This window comes from Sciurus vulgaris, assembly GCF_902686455.1.
Source record: "Sciurus vulgaris genome assembly, chromosome: 6".
Lineage (NCBI taxonomy): Eukaryota > Metazoa > Chordata > Mammalia > Rodentia > Sciuridae > Sciurus > Sciurus vulgaris.
In genome coordinates this window covers 77,731,990-77,752,414 of record NC_136466.1, presented here as the reverse complement: position 1 = coordinate 77,752,414, position 20,425 = coordinate 77,731,990, and the positions used below count along the sequence as shown (strand labels likewise).

General features: G+C 35.5%; 1 protein-coding gene and 1 pseudogene across 8 annotated transcripts in view; one reads left to right on the top strand and one right to left on the bottom strand.

The window, feature by feature from the left end:
- FER (FER tyrosine kinase) overlaps positions 1–20,425 on the top strand; it is a 513,195-nt gene that overhangs the window by 156,795 nt on the left and 335,975 nt on the right. The window lies entirely within an intron of this gene.
- LOC306664462 (methylsterol monooxygenase 1-like) lies at positions 7,079–12,808 on the bottom strand (annotated as a pseudogene). Its single transcript, XR_013766680.1, has 2 exons — positions 11,207–12,808; positions 7,079–10,811 (listed from the first exon to the last, which is right to left on the bottom strand). The product of XR_013766680.1 is annotated as a methylsterol monooxygenase 1-like (transcript).

Sequence of the window (20,425 nt, the reverse complement as noted above, 5' to 3'; positions counted from 1 at the left end):
AACAGTTTGAACTATGTTCTGAAAGATTCCTTTACGAAAGCTATATTTACTTTCCCACACTCATTTTAACCAGATGTTCTATGAATCCCTTTGTTAAAGTGTCAGATCAATATTACCTAGAAATTGGTTTCTACTGTGTTAGGAGGAAGCAGACAAACCAATTAGAAAATAGTAATCTGCTTCTCCTATGAAAATCGCTCTGAGGTTTGTTATGCTGTTTTTGTCTTACTTTAGTTTGTCTTGCTGACTACTGGATTGTAAGTATGTTCTTGGGTTCTCTGAGTTTACTTGTCTTGGTATACTTTTTCTTTCACTAATTAGAGTTCTTTTCTGTTCCTTCAAAATTTAAATTTTGATCTAAAACTACATTGCTGATCTGAATGGTTATGGCTTGCATCAACAACATTGATGGTATGGTTTTTCAAATCCTGACTTGCTATCATACTCTCACAGAATTTGTGATATTATGGATTTTTCAGGTCTACACACTGGCTCTTTTCTTTCTTTCTTTTTTTTTTCTAATTGTAAACAAATGGGATACATGTTGTTCCTCTGTTTGTACATGGAGTCAAGGCATACCATTTGTGTGATCATAAATTTACATAGGGTAATGTTGTTTGATTCATTCTGTTATTTTTTCCCTTCCCCCCACTCCTCCCACCCCTCTTTTCCCTCTATACAGTCCTTCCTTCCTCCATTCTTACCACCCTCCTTAACCCTAACTCTAAACCTAACCCTAACCCTAACACTAACCCCTCCCACCCCCAATTATATGTCCTCATCTGCTTATCAGCAAGATCATTCATCCTTTAGTTTTTTGAGATTGGCTTATCTCACTTAGCATGATATTCTCCAATTTCATCCATTTGCCTGCAAATACCATAGTTTTATCATTCTTTATGGCAGAGTAATATTCCATTGTATATATATGCCACAGTTTCTTTATCCATTCATCAATTGAAGGACATGTAGGTTGTTTCCACAATCTGGCTATTGTGAATTGAGCAGCAGTGAACATTGATGTGGCTGTATCTCTGTAGTATGCTGATTTTAAGTCCTTTGGGTATAGGCCAAGGAGTGGGATAACTGGGTCAAATGGTGGTTCTATTCCAAGCTTTCTGAGGAATCTCCATACTGCTTTCCAGAGTGGCTGCACTAATTTGCATCCCCACCAGCAATGTATGAGTGTACCTTTTTCCCCACATCCTCGCCAATACCTATTGTTGCTTGTGTTCTTGATAATCGCCATTCTAATTGGGGTGAGATGAAATCTTAGGGTAGTTTTGATTTGCATTTCTCTTATTACTAAAGATGGTGAACATTTTTTCATTTATCTGTTGATTGCTTGTACATCTTCTTCTGTGAAGTGTCTGTTCATTTCCTTAGCCCATTTGTTGATTGGATTATTTGTATTCTTGGTGTAGAGATTTTGAGTTCTTTATACATTCTAGAAATTAGCGCTCTATCTGAAGTATAAGTGGTAAAGATTTTCTCCCACTCTGTAGACTCTCTTCACATTACTGATAGTTTCCTTCTATGAGAGAAAGCTTTTTACTTTGAATCTATCCCAGTTGTTGATTCTTGCTTTTATATCTTGTGCTATGGGAGTCCTGTTAAGGAAGTCTGATCCTAAGCCAACAAGTTGAAGGTTTGGACCTACTTTTTCTTCTGTAATCTGCAAGGTCTCTGGTCTGATTCCGAGGTCCTTGATCCATTTTGAGTTGAGTTTTGTGCAGGGTGAGAGATAGGGGTTTAATTTCATTCTGTTGCATATGGTTTTCAAGTTTTCCCAGCACCATTTGTTGAAGAGGCTATCTTTTCTCCATTGCATATTTTTGGCCCCTTTGTCTAGTATGAGAAAATTGTATTTATTGGGGTTTGTGTCCATGTTCTCTATCTGTACCATTGATCTACCTGTCTATTTTGGCACCAATACCATGCCGTTTTTGTTACTATTGCTTTGTAATAGAGTTGAAGATCTGGTATTACGATACCCCATGCTTCGCTCTTTTTACTGAGGATTGCTTTAGCTATTCTGGGTTTTTTATTCTTCCAGATGAATTTCATAATTGCTTGCTCTATTTCTGTAAGGTACATCATTAGGATTTTAATTGGAATTGCATTGAATCTGTATAGCACTTTTGGTAGTATGACCATTTTGACAATATTAATTCTGCCTATCCAAGAACATGGGAGATCTTTCCATCTTCTAAGGTTTTCTTTAATTTTTTCTTTAGTGTTCTGTAGTTCTCATTGTAGAGGTCTTTCACCTCTTTTATGAGATTGATTCCTGAGTATTTTATTTTTTTCGATGCTATTGTGAATGGGGTAGTTTTCCTAATTTCTCTTTCTGAAGATTCATCACTTATGTATAAAAATGCATTGGATTTATGAACATTGATCTTGTAACCTACTACTTTACTGAATTCACTTATGAGTTCTAAAAGTTTTCTGGTGGAATTTCCTGGTTCCTCTAAATATATAATCATGTCATCAGCGAACAGGGATAGTTTGAGTTCTTCTTTTCCAATTCGTATCCCTTTAATTTCTTTGGTTTGTCTAATTGCTCTGGCTAGAGTCTCAAGAACAATGTTGAATAGAAGTGGTGAAAGAGGGCATCCCTGCCTTGTTCCAGTTTTTAGGGGGAATGCTTTCAGTTTTTCACCATTTAGAATGATATTGGCCATGGGCGTAGCATAGATGGCCTTTACAATGTTAAGGAATATTCCCACTACCCCAATTTTTTTCCAGTGTTTTGAGCATGAAGGGATGCTGTATTTTATTGAATGCTTTTTCTGCATCAATTGAAATAATCATGTGATTCTTAACTTTAAGTCTGTTGATATGGTGAATGACATTTATTGATTTCCAGATGTTGAACCAACCTTGCATCCCTGGGATAAAACCCTCTTGATTGTGGTGCACTATCTTTTTAATATATTTTTGTATGTGATTTGCTAAAATTTTTTTGAAAATTTTTGCATCAATGTTCATTAAGGATATTGGTCTGAAATTTTCTTTCCTCGATGTTTCTCTGTCTGATTTAGGTATCAGGGTGATATTGGCTTCATAGAATGAGTTTGGGAGGGTTCCCTCCTCTTCTATTTTATGGAATACTTTGAGGAGTATTGGAATGAGCTCTTCTTTAAAGGTTTTGTAGAACTTGGCTGAGAACCCATCTGGTCCCAGACTTTTCTTCGTTGGTAGGCTTTTGATGACCTCTTCTATTTCATTGCTTGAAATCGATTTATTTAAGTTGTGTATGTCCTCCTCGTTCAGTTTAGGTAATTCATATGTCTCTAGAAACTTGATGTCTTCGAGGTTTTCTGTTTTGTTGGAGTATAGATTTTCAAAATAGCTTCTAATTATGTCTGGTATTTCACTCGTTTCTGTTGTTTTATTTCCTTGTTCATTCCAAGTTTTAGTAATTTGAGTTTTCTCCCTCTTTCTCTTTGTTAGTGTGGCTAAGGGTTTATCAATTTTGTTTATGTTTTCAAAGTACCAACTCTTTATTTTCTTAATTTTTCTGATTGTTCCTTTTGTTTCAATTTTGTTGATTTCGGCTTTGATTTTAACTATTTCCTGTCTTCTACTACTTTTGGTGTTGGTCTGCTCTTCTTTTTCTAGGGCTTTGAGTTGTAGTGTTAAGTAGTTTATTTGTTGATTTCTACTTCTTTTGTTGAATGCGCCCCATGAAATAAATCTTCCTCTAAGTACTGCTTTCATAGTGTCCCAGAGGTTTTGATATGATGTTTCTTTGTTCTCATTTACCTCTAAGAATTTTTTAATTTCCTTCCTAATATCTCCTGTTATCCATTCATCATATAATAGCATATTGTTTAATCTCCCGATGTTGGAGTAGTTTCTGTTGTTTAGTCTTTCATTTATTTCTAACTTCAATCCATTATGATCCAATAGAGTACAAGGTAGTATCTCTATCTTCTTGTATTTGCTAACGGTAGCTTTGTGGCATAAAACATGGTCTATTTTAGAGAAGGATCAATGTGCTTCTGAGAAGAAAGTGTATTTGTTCTTTGTTGGATGGTATATTCTATATATGTCGGTTAATTCTAAATTGTTGATTGTGTTATTGAGATCTATGGTTTCTTTATTCAATTTTTGTTTGGACGATCTATCCAACGGTGAGAGAGGTGTGTTAAAATCGCCTAGTATTATTGTGTTGTGGTCTATTTGATTTCTCGAATTAAGAAGGATTTGTTTGACATACATGGATGAGCCAATGTTCGGGGCATAGATATTTATGATTGTTATGTCTTGCTGATTTATGCTTCCCTTAAGCAGTATGTAATGTTCTTCTTTATCCCTTCTGATTAGTTTTGGTTTGAAGTCCACATTATCTGAAATGAGGGTAGATACTCTAGCTTTTATGCTGTGTCTGTGTGCATGGTATATTTTTTCCCATCCTTTTACCTTTAGTCTATGGGTATTTCTTTGTATGAGATGAGTCTCTTGCAGCAGCGTATTGTTGGATTTTTCTTTTTAATCCAATCTGCCAGTCTATGTCTTTTGATTGATGAGTTCAGGCCATTAACATTCAGAGTTATTATTGTGATATGATTTATATTCCTAGTCATTTGACTTATTTTTGTTTTTTAACATGATTTGGTTTCTCCTTTATTTGGCTATTCCTTTAGGCTAGTTCCTCCGCTGCTGATTTGCATCATTGTTTTTCATCTCTTCCTCATGGAATATTTTGCTGAGAATGTTTTGTAATGCCGGCTTTCTTTTTGTAAATTCTTTTTGCTTTTGTCTATCATGGAAGGATCTTATTTCGTCGTTAAATCTGAAAGTAAGTTTTGCTGGGTATAAGATTCTTGGTTGGCCTCCATTTTCTTTCAGGGCTTGGTTAATGTTGTTCCAGGCCCTTCTAGCTTTTAGGGTCTGGATTGAAAAATCTGCTGTTATTCTCATTGGTTTCCCCCTATGTATGTAATTTGATTGTTTTCTCTCGCGGCCTTTTAAATTCTGTCTTTATTTTGTATGTTAAGTATTTTCATAATAATGTGCCTTGGTGTGGGTCTGTTGTGATTTTGTATATTTGGAGTCCTATAGGCCTCTTGTACTTGGTTTTCCATTTCATTCTTCAGATTTGGGAAATTTTCTGATATTATTTAATTGAATCGATTGTTCATTCCTTTGGTTTGTTTCTCTAAGCCTTCCTCAATCCCAATAATTCTTCAATTTGGCCTTTTCATGATATCCCATAATTCTTGTAGATTCTGTTCATGATTTGTTACCATCTTCTCTGTTTGTTCAACTTTGTTTTCAAGATTAAATATTTTTTCTTCAATGTCTGAGGTTCTGTGTTTCAGGTGTTCTATCCTATTGGTTATGCTTTCTATGGAGTTTTTAACTTGGTTTATTGTTTCCTTCATTTCAAGGATTTCTGTTTGGTTTTTTTCCAATATCTCTAACTCTTTATTGAAATGATCTCTTGCTTCCCGTATTTGCTCTTTTAACTGTTGATTGGTGCGATCATTTAATGCCTGCATTTGCTCTTTCATCTCCTCCTTCAATGCCTGCATTTGCTCTTTTGTCTCCTCGTTTTCTTCCCTGATTGTTTTAATTATGTACATTCTGAACTCCCTTTCTGATATTTCTTCAGCTGTGCTGTCATTGGGCTTTATTGATACAGTATCTAGGTTTGTTTTGAACATTTTCTTCCCTTGTGTTCTCATATTGGTCAGATGTCAGTGGGACTCTGAGATATTGCAGATTTCCTCTATTTTCTTATAGTGTCCCTGTAGATTTCCAGTATATTCCCTCCCAGCGTTCAGTAGCCTGAAGCCTTGGAGCAACTTGATAATGCAGTGCCTCTGAAGAAAGCTGCCCCTAGCCTGCTACTGGTTCCAGGGCTTAAAGCTGGCTGTCTGTGGAATGGCTCTCACTTGTCGGTCTGCTCCGGGAAGCTGGCCGTGAAAGGAGCCTGCCGCCGGAGGGAGCAGGGCTGCTTGGTGAAGTCTCTGGCTGCCCTGTCCTGGTCTGTGAAGCTGCCTGTGGGCCAGAGCTCGCTGCTGGCTCTGGTACTTGGAGCTGCTGCTGTGCAGAAAGGCTCTCACTGGGGGGCCTGCTCCAAGAAGCTGGCCGTATGGAAGGGGCCCGCCGCCGGAGGGAGCAGGGCTACCTGGGGAAGACTCTAGCTACCCTGCCCTGCTCTGGGAAGCCGCCCCCTATCTGGCCCTGCCACCTGGGCTGAGCTTCACCCAGTAGGGGAGACTTACCCCATGGCTCTATTTTAGTCCGAGTCTCTCAATGCCTCCCCTTCTTGAATCCTGGGTTCTGGAGTAACAGGAGATGCAGTCACTCTCTAGTCCGCCATCTTGGATCACACCCACACTTGCTCTTATTTCTGCACAAATTTACAAATATTCGTTGCTCCTGTCAAATTTCCGATCCTCTTGTTTTCCTCAGTATTGTAAACAGATGGACTTTATACTGCAGAAAAAATTAGAAGAATTAGGTGGCAACTCTCTTATTTTGGGGACTAATCATCCATACCCATTCACATTAGCATTCATTTTTTTTCTTTGTTTCAACTGAGTTTTCTTGTTCAGAGTCCATTTCTTGTGATATTACAAAAAATCCTTTCATCTCTTACTTTCCCAGAATTTTAAATTATTTTCACCTTTTCTTCCCAAGTTGTGCTTAGTTTAATGTTTTTTTGCGGTGCCAGGGCCTGAAATCAGGGGCACTTGACCCCTGAGCCAAATCCCCCGCCCTATTTTGTACTTTATTTAGAGACAGGGTCTCACTGAGTTGCTTCGTGCCTTTCTTTTGCTGAGGCTGGATTTGAACTTGGGATCCTCCTGCCTCAGCCTCCCAAGCCTCTGGGATTACAGGTGTGTGCTATCGCCCCAACTTGTGCTCACTTTTTATATAGATCTTGACTCCAAAAAAACAATTTTCACCTCGCCCACCACCAACCTGCCCCCTTTTTTTTTTTTTGCAGTGCTTGGGATTGAACCTTGGGCCTTGTGCGTGCTAGGATGTGCTCTTCCTCTGAGCTATGCCCTGAGCCCTCAAGTCCCATTTTTATTCTTCAGATATTCCCCCAATTTTTGTCTTTGCCTTCTGTTCTCTTGTTTAGATTTGTTCTAAGAGTGATTATACTCACTCTGTCAATTCCTACTGTTTTCAACCTACATACACTTTTTTTTTTGGTTCAGACAAAAATCACATTTATTTCTTCAATAGCTCAAAGTGCAAATACAGAAAATCAGTTCACAAAATTTCAAGCTGAATATAAACTTGATAAACAAAAATGAAAGGGTGAATAGCAAATAAAGCTATTTAATATTTTTAAAAATTCAAAATTTGAAAAACTTTAGACCAAAATATACCACTTACATCTGAAGTCAGGAGCACTATTTGTGGATGTTAATACTGCAGTGCAATCAGTAATGATTCTCCAAAGAAGGAATCACTCCAATGGCCAGTTCTAGATTAGAGTGGAAGGTCTTGATGTCTCGGCTATTTCTGATTTGGCAGACTCAGTCACTCACTGTTATTAGTTGATGTTTTTCAATTCATGATATTTCTATTTTAGGCAAAAATCTATAATAAATGTTTTAAGTTAAATATAAGGCCAGGACCATTATTAAGACTTCTGAAATGACAAGTACATATCTAAAAGACCCAAAGATCCATGTCCACTTCAGGTCTCTGGAATTACAAGGGAAAAATACATAGATTTATATTTCTTCCATTACTTAAAGCTTTTTTGTAAGGTTAACAAAATGGCCTTTAAAACTTCCTCATGAATATTGTACTTAAATATATATTTATTTATTCCTTCATATATGGAACTTGTATGTAAAGTAGTAAAAGTTCCTACCAGGAAGATTATTAAAGGTCATTAATGTGATTTTTTTTATTTAGCAGCCAAGACATGCTTATTTCTGTCCCCAGAAGCAACGTTAGCTACCAGTTTTAGTTTAGGAAAATGTGAATCTTCAGGGATGTTTACAAGAGAGATTTATTCAGTCTTTTCCTCCATCATCCTATTTTTATAATAGGCATGAAACTGAGAATCTGTTCCAAAAATCCCATCCTACCATGTAAATGTTGAAGCATAATTTCCAATGAAGTTCATGTTGTGGAAATTGTGATGCCAAGAACCAGCATAGAAAGGGATGAGATTTAAGGGGTTCAGAGGAATATCATAACCACCATGGACATCAATAGTTTCTATCAAGCAAATGGTCACCCATGCCCAAAAGAAGAATCACGCGATCACACAAAAGCTCTGAAACCAGTTCTAAGAATTATGGTTTCCAAAGGATGTGCATATTCAGCTTCCATTCCAAATGGAACCTGAAACTCGTGATGAATTTTATAAATATGTTTATATATTCTTTTATGGTGTAAGAGTCTATGCAGGAAATAGTGCCAAGTATCCTTAATGACTGCACAGCCAAAGCATCTTGTCAAAAGGCTACACCATCGTGGCATTCTTTCCCAGTTATAAGGAATATTGAAATGTTCTGTAAAATAATAAATTCCACAAATCAAAGGTAGTTGGATACAAAAGTGATTAAAAAGAAGTACTTTAAAGTATTCCTATTGGTTTTCCCATGTTTCTGGTTTATCCTGGACATCCATAAGGAAACTGCCAGCCACTATCACCTGCACTCGTCTTCAACCTACATATACTTTTGTCCTATTGCTATAGAAATACATGTCTCTAAGATTACCAATGACCTCTCCTTTGATAGTTAAATTTAGCAACTGTCTTTCCAGATCTTTCAATAGTATCTGACTTTGCTGATTTCATGTTCTTTCCTTTCCCTTGATGTTTGGAATCCAAGGTGCAAGATTCTTCCAATTTTGTTGACTATTCTTTTTCTCGCTGAGTCTCCTGTATTCAAATCCATTATGGAGTAACTGAAGACATGGGCATTTGCTTTGTCACTCTTCTTCCTGACTTCTTATTCTAGGTAATCTTCTGAAGATGGCCTAAGTTTGTTACTCTCAGATTTTTTGACTGTTAGCTCACTTTGGATGTCTTAGAAGTTATTCTACATTCTTTATGTATAAGTCTGAATTTAAAAATCTCCTCAGTTCAGCCAAACCAAGCCTCATCTAGTTTGCTCTTATTATTCCTTATTTCAGTGAATGACACTACTATCTTTCCTATTATAACACAATATTAAAAGTCCTATTTCTCTTATTTTTTTATGCATTTTGTATACAACTTGGTATTACATTTCTATCATAGTCAGTTTGGGGTTTTATAATAAAGTACCATAGACTAGGTGCTTTATAAATAATATTCTTTATTTCTCATAGTTCCAAAGTCTGGAAGACTAAGATCAGGGTGCCTTACTGGTTGGGTTCTCATGTGGGCCCTTTTCCAGGTTACACATGGCTGTCTTCTTGTATCCTTATGTGGCAGATTGAGGAGAAGATAGTTATCTTGGATCCCTTTTATATGGGCACTAATCCTGTTCATGAGGAGGCCACCTTTATAACCTAATCCCTCCCAAAGGCCCCACCTTTTAATACCATCATATGAGAGTAGGATTTTAGCTTATGAATTTTGGCAGCACATAATCGTTCTATTTCAATATCATTTTGGAATCAGTGAGTCTTTAAAACGTACTGGGGAATGAAACTGATCAAATTATGTGTGCATATGTACAAGTATGCCACAATGAAACCCAGTGTTCTGTAGAATTATTAGGTAACAATAAAAAAAGAGTGAGAACAGAAAGATTTGACTTAGTTGGACGTCTTTTAATCTGGAAATTTTTAGCATTACATCAACAGAAGATTCTATTTGAATTATGAAAATAAAATAGCCATTATACATATAAAATTCAACTTTTACTTTTCTGTATTTGTGACTGTATATCTTTACCTGTTTAGAAATAAACTAAGTGGTTCTTTTTTTAAATAGTTTGCAAGTTCACACATTGTAAGTGACTCCTATTTCACAATTGAGTGAATATAAAGAAAGACAACTGCTGGGCAATGTGGCACACACCTGTAATCCCAGTGACTTGGAGGATGAAGCAGGAGGATCACAAATTCAAAGCCAGCCTCAGCAATTTAGCGAGGCCTAAGCAATTTAGTGAGACCCTGTTTCAAATAAAAAAATAATAAAGAACCGGGGAAGTGACTCAGTGGTAAAGCACACCTGAGTTCAGTCCCCATTACCAAAAATACAAAACAAAAAGACAAGAAAGACAATAGATATTCTCTTCCAATTTTTTTAGCATGTTTTTTAAATTCAGATATTTGTATCTTTTCATTTACATGATGGGTGAGGTTCCTTTTCCTTCATGTATTTGTATTTATTAGGAGATGAAAATAAGAGTAAAGGAGATTGAACTTGAAGGGTGGTGGACATATGGAAAGTAGCATTTCTTGACTTTTTACTTTGTATCACATATTATGTTTTAAATAGTATGAATGTTATAAATGTTATGTTTTGATTCCTTCTTCATAATGGTCTACATTTTACCTGTAGGACTTTTAAAGTTTATGTAACTTACCTATGGATACATATATAAGTTTAGAAAATGCATTAATTCCTGATTCCAAAACTTCTATCTTTGATCATAGGTTTTGTTGATCTTATGATTTTAATAGCATTCTTAGAAATATAAGTTAGAGGGGTGTGTCGAGTATGTCAGACTTTTCAGGGGAGGAAATGCAATTTCTGTTAGTGTGTGTTACCATGGCATTTTTATTGTTTGCTTCAGGATGTAATCTTGAAAATATGAAGTATAATTAAATAGGTACTGCTAAATCTTATTCCTTTAGACATTGGTATGGTTGAAGTTTGCCTTTGCATTGTTTGTTTAAATATTTCACTAAAAAAAAATCTGAAAGGGATTCTAGGGTGAGGTGTTTTGATTTTATTTCTTAAGATTTTTGGGGCATTTCTTGTTTTTGTTACCATGTGTATATATCTGTACATGTATATTTAAATACATATACAATCAAAATAAGTCTTTATCTAGTTTTAAAAGTAATTTAAAATTATCTTTACTTATTACTTTATTAGTATCATATGCTATGTTACTTGAAAGTAATAAAAGCAAACTACATTTCTTTGTAAATACTAAAAATATTTCATATTAGATATTCACATTCTTGTCATTTCTAAATTAGTAGATTTGTGCTTAATTTTTACTTATACAAGTAGAATAATTTGTCATATCAAAATATGATATGGGACTAAAATAAAATTCTTTTGATTTTAATATAAATATTTTCCAACATCATCTAATATATTCAATTCCTGAGGAAACATAAAAAGTCTTATCCTCAAAACAGATTTTTTATAGATAATTGATTAACATGTAGTACCTGAGCACTAATATAGAGTGATCCCATGTACCTTATACTCAGTTTCTCCCATGGTAATATCTTGAAAAACTATAAAATAATATTAAAACCCAGATATTGACATTGACTTCAAGATACAAAACATTTCCACCATAGCAAAGGTCCTTCATGTTGTACTTTTATAGCTATGCTTCCTTCTGTCCTTCTGCCTTCTTCTAAACCCTTGGAAACTACTATCTATTTCCCATTTCCACAGTTTTGCCTTTTCAATGTAGTATAAATGGAATCATACTGTATGTCACTTTTTGTGATTGACTTTTTATATTCAGCATAATTCTCTGGAGATTCATCCAGGCACTTCCATTCCATTTCACTGTTCAGTAGTATTCCATGGTATGTGTATTTGTTTTCTAGGGCTACTGCAATAAAGTACCACTGTTTGCATGGCTTCAAACAATATATATATTTATTCTCACATAATTATGAGGCCCAAAAATGCTGAAATAAGGTGTTAGCAGAGTTAATTCTTTCTGAGAACTCTGAGGAGGAATGTGTTTCATGCCTTCCTCCTACCTGGCACTTCCTGACATTCCTTAGTACATATTATAGATTATAGAAACATCATATCAAACTCTGCCTCCATCTTCATACAGTGTTCAGATTATCTCTTCTCTGTATCCAGAGTCCCCTCTTGAAAGGATGACTGTCACATGGATTTAGGGCCTACTCTAATCCAGAATGACCTTAATTAATTATATCTACAACAACCCTATTTCTAATTAAGGTTACAGTCTGAGGTTTCAGGGTTTAGGACTTGAACATGTTTTTTTGAGGGTCACAACTCAATCTGTAGCAGTATGAATATCTAATATTCTATATACAGTATGAATATCTAATAATTCACCCTTTGAAGGACATTTGATTTGTTTCTAATTTTTTAGCTATTACAAATAAAGGTTCTCTAAACATTCATGTACAGGTTTTTGCATGAGCATAAGTTACAATTTCTCTGGAAAAACTGCCCAGGTGTGCTATTACTCATTGTAGGGGAATTACATGTATAGTTTTGTAAAAGTTGGCTATACCATTATACATTCCAACCAGCAATGTGACCGATCATTTCTCCTCATCGTTACCAAGATTCATTGTTGTTATATTTTTTGAGCCTTTCTAATAGATATGTTAGTAATATCTCATTTTTGTTTTAACACATATTGTCCTAATGGCTTACATTGGAGAACAACTTTTCAATGTGCTTGTTTCTCAGATTTTTTTTTTGTTTTGATGGTGGTGCTGGGTATTGAACCCAGGGCCTTGCACATGCTAGATAAACACTCTATCAACTGAGCTATAAGCCCTCTCATATGTTTTTTATTAAAATATCTGTGTATTCTTTTTTCTATTTTCTAATTAGATTGTTTTATTACTGTGAAGCTTTCTATATATTCTAGCTACTAGTCCTTCATGAGATATGTGATTTACAAATATTTTTCCTCCCAGTCTCTGCAGGTTCATTTTCATTGTCTTGACAGAATCTTTTGGAAAAAAATTAAATTGTAATATACTCCAATTTATTTCACTTTTTGTGATTTGTTCTTTTGGTATCAAGTCTAAGAATTCTTTGCCTAAACTTAGACCTTCAAGTTTTCTTTTTTTTTTTTTTGCTAAAAATTTAATAGTTATAGATTTTACATTGTCTATGACCCATTTTTTAGATTTTTATATATAAAATATATATGTATAGTATATATGTATAATTTATATATAATATATATTTATACATAATATATGTATAATCTATACACATTTTATATATATATATTTTTTTCTTGTTTAGATGTATATGACAGTAGAATGTATTTTGACATACCATACATACGTGGAGTTTAACTTCCCGTTTTTTGGTTGTACAGAATGAGGAGTTACAGTGGTCATGTATTCATATATGAACAAAGAAAAGTTATGTCCAATTCATTCTACTGTTTGTTTTGTTCCCATTCCTTCTCCATTTCTCTTATTTCCCCCTGTCCAGTCCGGGGAACTTCCATTCCTCTCTCCCTTCCATGTATTGTGAGTCTGCATCCACAATCTGAGAGAACATTTGGCCTTTGGTTTTTTTGGGATTGGCTTCTTTCACTTAGCATGGTAGTCTCCAATTCCATCCATTTATCTGAAAATGCCATAATTTTATTCTTTGTGGCTGAGTATATATCCCATTGTGTATATGTGCCACAGTTTCTTTATCCATTTTTCTGTTGAAGGGCACATTGTAGGATCTATAGCTTAGCTATTGTGAATTGAGCTGTAAACATTGATGTGTTGGTGACACTATGGTATGCTGATTTTAAGTCCTTTGGGTATATACTGAAGGATGGGATAAGTGGGTCAAATGGTGGTTCCATTCCAGGTTTTCTGTGGAATCTCCACACTGCTTTCCAGAGTAGTTGCACTAATTTGCAGTCCCACCAGCAATGTATGAGTGTACCTTTTTCCCCCCATTCTCACCAATATTTATTGATACTTGTGTTTGTGATAATTGCCATTCTGACTGAAGTGAGATGAAATCTCAGTGTAGTTTTAATTTGCATTTCTGTAATTGCTAGTGATGTTGAACATTTTTTCATGTATTTGTTGACATATTTCTTCTTCTGTGAAGTGTCTGGTTCCTTTGCTCATTTATTGATTGGGTTGTTTGTTTCTTTGGAGTTAAGTTTTTTGGGCTCTTTATATATCTTGGAGATTAATGTTGTATCTGACATTCAGGTAGCAAAGATTTTCTCCTATTCTGTAGGCTCTCTCTTCATGTTCTTGATTGTTTCCTTTGCTGTGAAGAAGTCTTTTCATTTGATACTATGCTGTTTATTGATTCTTGAGTTTACTTCTTTTGCTTTAGGAGTCTTGTTGAGGAATTCAGTTCCTAAGCCAATCTGATGGAAATTTAGGCCTATTTTTTTTTTTTTTTTCCTAGTATGTGTAGGGTCTCTCTGGTCTAATGCCTAGGTCCTTGATCCATTTTGAGTTGAGTTTTGTGCAGGGTGAGAGATAGGGGACTAATTTCAATTTGCTGCATATAAATTTACAGTTTTCCCAGTACTATTTGTTGAGAGGCTATCTTTTCTTCAATGTATGTTTATGGTGCCTTTTTCTAGTATGAGATAACTGTATTTATGTGGGTTTGTCTCTGTGTCTTCTGCTCTGTACCATTGGCCTTCAACTCTGTTTTGGTGCCAATACCATGTGTGTTTTTTTTTTTTTTTTTTTCCATTTTAATTTATTTTTATTGTAAACAAATGGGATACATGTTTCTGTTTGTACATGGAGTAACAGCATACCATTTGCGTAATCATACATTTACAAGGGTAATGATGTTTTTGATTCATTCTGTTATTTTTTTCCTCCCCCCCACTCTCCCACTTCTCTTTTCCCTCTACACAGTCCCTCCTTCCTCCATTCTTGCCTCTCTCCCACCCCCCATGATGGGTCATCATCTGCTTATCAGTGAGATCATTCATCCTTTGCTTTTTTGAGATTGGCATATCTCACTTAGCATGATATTCTCCAATTTCATCCATTTGCCTGCAAATGTCATAATTTTATTATTTTTTATAGCTGAGTAATATTCCATTGTATATACATATACCACAGTTTCTTTGTCCATCCATCAATTGAAGGACATCTAGGTTGGTTCCACAGTCTGGCTATTGTGAATTGAGCAGCTATGAACATTGTTGTGGCTGTATCTCTGTAGTATGCTGATTTCAAGTCCTTTGGGTATAGGCCAAGGAGTGGGATAGCTGGGTCAAATGGTGGTTCCATTCCAAGTTTTCTAAGGACTCTCCACACTGCTTTCCAGAGTGGCTGCACTAATTTGCATCCCCACCAGCAATGTATGAGTGTACCTTTTTCCCCACATCCTCTCCAACACCTATAGTTGCTTGTATTCTTGATAATCACCATTCTAATTGGGGTGAGATGGAATCTTAGGGTAGTTTTGATTTGCATTTCTCTTATTACTAAAGATGGTGAACATTTTTTCATATCTTTGTTGATTGCTTGTAGATCTTCTGTGAAGTGTCTGTTCATTTCCTTAGCCCATTTGTTGATTGGATTATTTGTATTCTTCGTGTAGAGGTTTTTGAGTTCTTTATAGATTCTGGAGATTAGTGCTCTATCGGAAATATGAGTGACAAAGATATTCTCCCACTCTGTAGGCTCTCTCTTCACATTACTGATAGTTTCCTTTGCTGAGAGAAAGCTTTTTAGTTTGAATCTATCCCAGTTGTTGATTCTTGTTTTTATTTCTTGTGCTATGGGAGTCCTGTTAAGGAAGTCTGATCCTAAGCCAACAAGTTGAAGGTTTGGACCGACTGATTCTTCTATAAGATGCAGGGTCTCTGGTCTGATTCCGAGGTCCTTGATCCCTTTTGAATTTAGTTTTGTGCAGGGTGAGAGATAGGGGTTTAATTTCATTCTGTTGCATATGGATTTCCAGTTTTCCCAGCACCATTTGTAGAAGAGGTTATCTTTTCTCCATTGCATATTTTTGGCCCCTTTGTCTAGTATGAGAAAATTGTATTTATTTGGGTTTGTGTCCATGTTCTCTATTCTGTACCATTGATCTACCTGTCTATTTTGGTACCACTACCATGCCATTTTTGTTACTATTGCTTTGTAGTATAGTTAAAGGTCTGGTATTGCAATACCCTCTGCTTCACTCTTCCTGCTAAGGATCGCTTTAGGTATTCTGGATTTCTTATTCTTCCAGATGAATTTCATGATTGCTTGCTCTATTTCTGTAAGGTACATCATTGGGATTTTAATTGGAATTGCATTAAATCTGTATAGTACTTTTGGTAGTATGGCCATTTTGACAATATTAATTCTTCCTATCCAAGAACATGGGAGATCTTTCCATCTTCTAAGGTCTTCCTCAATTTCTTTCTCCAATGTTTTGAAGTTTTTATTGTAGATTTCTTTTACCTCTTTGGTTAGATTGATTCCCAAGTATTTTATTTTTTTTTGAGGCTATTGCAAATGAAGTTGTTTTCCTCATTTCCCTTTCAGCTGTTTTGTCGCTTGCATATAAAAATGCTTTAGATTTATATGTGTTGATTTTATAGCCTGCTATTGTGCTGAATTCATTGATGAGGTCTAGAAGTTTTCTGGAGGAAATTTTTGGATCCTCTGAATATAGAATCATGTCATCAGCAAATAGTGACAGCTTAAGTTCCTCTTTTCCTATTCGTATCCCTTTAATTTCTTTAGTCTGCCTAATTGCTCTGGCTAGAGTTTCGAGGACAATGTTGAATAGAAGTGGTGAAAGAGGACATCCCTGTCTTGTTCCTGTTTTCAAAGGAAATGGTTTCAGTTTTTCTCCATTAAGAATGATGTTGGCCATGGGCTTTTCATAAATAGCCTTTACAATGTTCAGGTATGTTCTTACTATCCCTATTTTTTCTAGTGTTTTGAGCATGAAGGGATGTTGTATTTTGTTGAATTCTTTTTCTGCATCAATTGAAATAACCATATGATTCTTATGCTTAAGTCTATTGACATGATGGATTACGTTTATTGATTTACAGATGTTAAACCATCCTTGCATTCCAGGGATGAACCCCACTTGATCGTGGTACACGATTTTCTTAATATGTTTTTGGATACGGTTTGCCAATATTTTGTTAAGGATCTTCGCATCTATATTCATCAAGGATATTGGTCTAAAATTTTCTTTCCTTGATTTGTCTTTTCCTGGTTTGGTTATGAGGATGATGTTAGCTTCATAGAATGAGTTTGGTAGGGTACCCTCCTTTTCTATGTCCTGGAATACTTTGAGAAATATTGGAATGAGTTCTTCTTTGAAGGTCTTGTAGAACTCAGCTGAGTATCCATCTGGTTGGGGCTTTTCTTGTATGGTAGGTTTTTAATGGCTTCTTCTATTTCATTGCTTGATATTGATCTGTTTAAATTGTGTATGTCCTCCTGGTTCAGTTTGGGAGGAGCATATGTCTCTAGAAATTTGTCAATGTCTTTGGTAGTTTTTATTTTGTTGGAATACAGATTTTCAAAGTAGCTTCTCATTATGTTATGTATCTCAGTGGTGTCTTTCATGATATTTCCTTTTTCATCACGGATTTTAGTAATTTGAGTTTTCTCTCTCCTTCTCTTTGTTAGTGTGGCTAAGGGTTTGTCTATTTAGTTTCTCAAAGAACCAACTTTGTGTTTTGTCAATATTTTGAATTGTTTCTTTTGTTTCAATTTTATTGATTTCAGCTTTGATTTTAATTATTTTCTGTCTTCTACTACTTTTGCTGTTATTCTGTTCTTCTTTTTCTAGGGCTTTGAGCTGTAATGTTAGGTCATTTAGTTGTTGACTTTTCATTCTTTTCTGGAATGTGCTCCATGCAATGAATTTTCCTCTTAGTTCCGCTTTCATAGTGTTCCAGAGATTTTGATATGTTGTATCGTCATTCTCATTGACCTCTAAGAATTTTTTTTATCTCCTCCCTGATGTGTTCTGTTATCCGTGTTTCATTCAATAGCATATTATTTAGTCTCCAGGTGTTGGAGTAATTTCTGATTTTTATTTTTTCATTGATTTCTACTCTCAGTTCATTATGATCTGATAGAACACAAGGCAGTATCTCTATTTTTTTGCATTTCCTAAGGGCTGCTTTGTGGCATAACATATGGTCTATTTTCGAGAAGGTTCCATGTGCTGCTGAGTAGAAAGTGAATCTGCTCATCAATGGATGGAATATTCTATATATGTCTATTAAGTCTAGGTTATTGATTGTGTTATTGAGTTATATGGTTTCTTTGGTTGGTTTTTGATTGGAAAATCTATCTAGTGGTGACAGCGGTGTGTTAACGTTACCCACAATTATTGTGTTGTGGTCTATGTGATTCCTAAAATTGAGAAGAATTTGTTTGATGTACAGGGATGTACCATTGTTTGGGGCATAAATACTTACTATCGTTGTGTCTTCCTGATTTATGGTTTCCTTAAGCAGTATGAAATGTCCTTCTTTGTCCCTTCTGACTAACTTTGGCTTGAGGCCCACTTTATCTGATATAAGGATGGAAACCCCCGCTTTTTTACTGAGTCCATGTGAGTGGTAGGTTTTTTCCCATCCTTTCACCTCTAGTCTGTGGATGTCTTTTTCTATGAGATGATTCTCTTGCAGGCAGCATATTGTTGGGTCTTTCTTTTTAATCCATTCTGCCAGTCTATGTCTTTTGATTGATGGGTTTAGGCCATTAACGTTCAGGGTTATTATTGAGATATGATTTGTATTCCCAGTCATTTGGCTTATTTTTGGTTTTTACGTTGGTTTCTCCTTTAAGTGGTTTTTCTCTAAGGTAGTTCCTCCCTTTGCTGACCTCCATTGTTGTTTTTCATTTCCTCCTCATGGAATATTTTGTTGAGAACTTTCTGTAGCGCAGGCTTTCTATTTGTAAATTCTTTTAACTTTTGTTTATCATGGAAGGATTTTATTTCATCTTCAAATCTGAAGGTTAGTTTTGTTGGGTATAGGATTCTTGGTTGGCAACCATGTTCTTTCAGAGCTTGAAATATGTTGTTCCAGGCCCTTCTAGCTTTTAGAGTCTGGGTTGAGAAGTCGGCTGCTATCCGTATTGGTTTCCTCCTATATGTAATCTGATGTTTTTCTCTCGCGGCCTTCAAAATCCTATCTTTTTTTTGAATGTTAGGCATTTTCATTATAATGTGCTTCGTCTGGATCTGTTGTGATTTTGTGCATTTGGTGTTCTTTAGCCTCTTGTATTTGATTTTCCATTTCTTTCTTTAGCTTTGGGAAATTTTCTGATATTATTTCATTGAATAGGTTGTTCATTCCTTTGGTTTGTATCTCTGTGCCTTCCTCAATCCCAATAATTCTTAAATTTGGTCTTTTCACGATGTCTCATAGTTCTTGGAAATTATTTTCCTGATTTCTTACCATCTTCTCTTTTTGGGCAACTTTAAGATTAAATATTTTGTCCTCATTGTCTGAGGTTTTTGTCTTCCACGTGGTGTAGTCTTTTGGTGATGCTTTCCATTGAGTTTTTTATTTGGTTTATTGTTTCCTTCATTTCAAGGATTTCCATTTGGTTTTTTTTTGAGAATCTCCATCTCTTTGTTGAAATGATCTTTTGCTTCCTGCAGTTGCTCTTTCAGCTTATTGGTATTATCATTCATTGCCTGCATTTGCTCTCTTATCTCATCCTTTGCTTCATGAATCATCTTAATCATGTATAATCTGAAGTCCTTTTCTGACATTTCTTCTAACATTCTGTCATTGAATTCTATTAATACAAAATCTAGATTTGTTTGGATCATTTTCTTCCCTTGTTTTTTTTATGTTGTTCATATATCTTCCCTTCAAGCAGTGCAGATCTGGGGTATTGTAGATTTATAGGCTTATAGTGGCCCTATAGGTTTCCCAAACCCTTTCTTTAAGGGAGATCAATATTAGCAGTGCCCAATTCAGACACTATGCTATCCTAGACCAAATAGCCCCTATGAAGACAATAACAAAATTGCCATAATAAACAGAATGAGTTCAAATATTATCTTCAGTAAAACAAATAGATTTGCAATAAGGTCTGCAGTTTCTAATGGAGGACAAAGAGGATGATGAGGGATGTAGAATGTGGCTGTTAATGGGATAAGAAAAGAATATACAGAAGTTCTAGATAATACAAAGGGTGAGAGTGTAATGAAAAAAAATTGAATGTTAGCATGCAAAAAAGGGAGAAAGAGACTTTTAGGGAACAGGTAAACAAAAGGAAAAGAGAGCAAGAAAAATAAAGAAATAAAAACTTTACCTTTTTTAAAAAGGAGAAAAGAAGAAAATCTACAGTATAGCAATCATATAGTAATGAAACCTCCCAGTGTTCAGTAGCCTGATGCATGAGAGGTATCTGACAATGAGCTTCAAGCCTCCAGCAGGCATCTCAGGATGGGATTTGCCCCACCTAAAGATCGTTGCAATGGCTTCCAGGATTATCCAAGATGGCCACTCTGGCTTTGAAACGTGTTGTCAAATGGGGAGCTGCAGCTCAGGGTGTGGACGTAGTCAGCTGGAGGTCCTGGAGACAGGATGCGGTT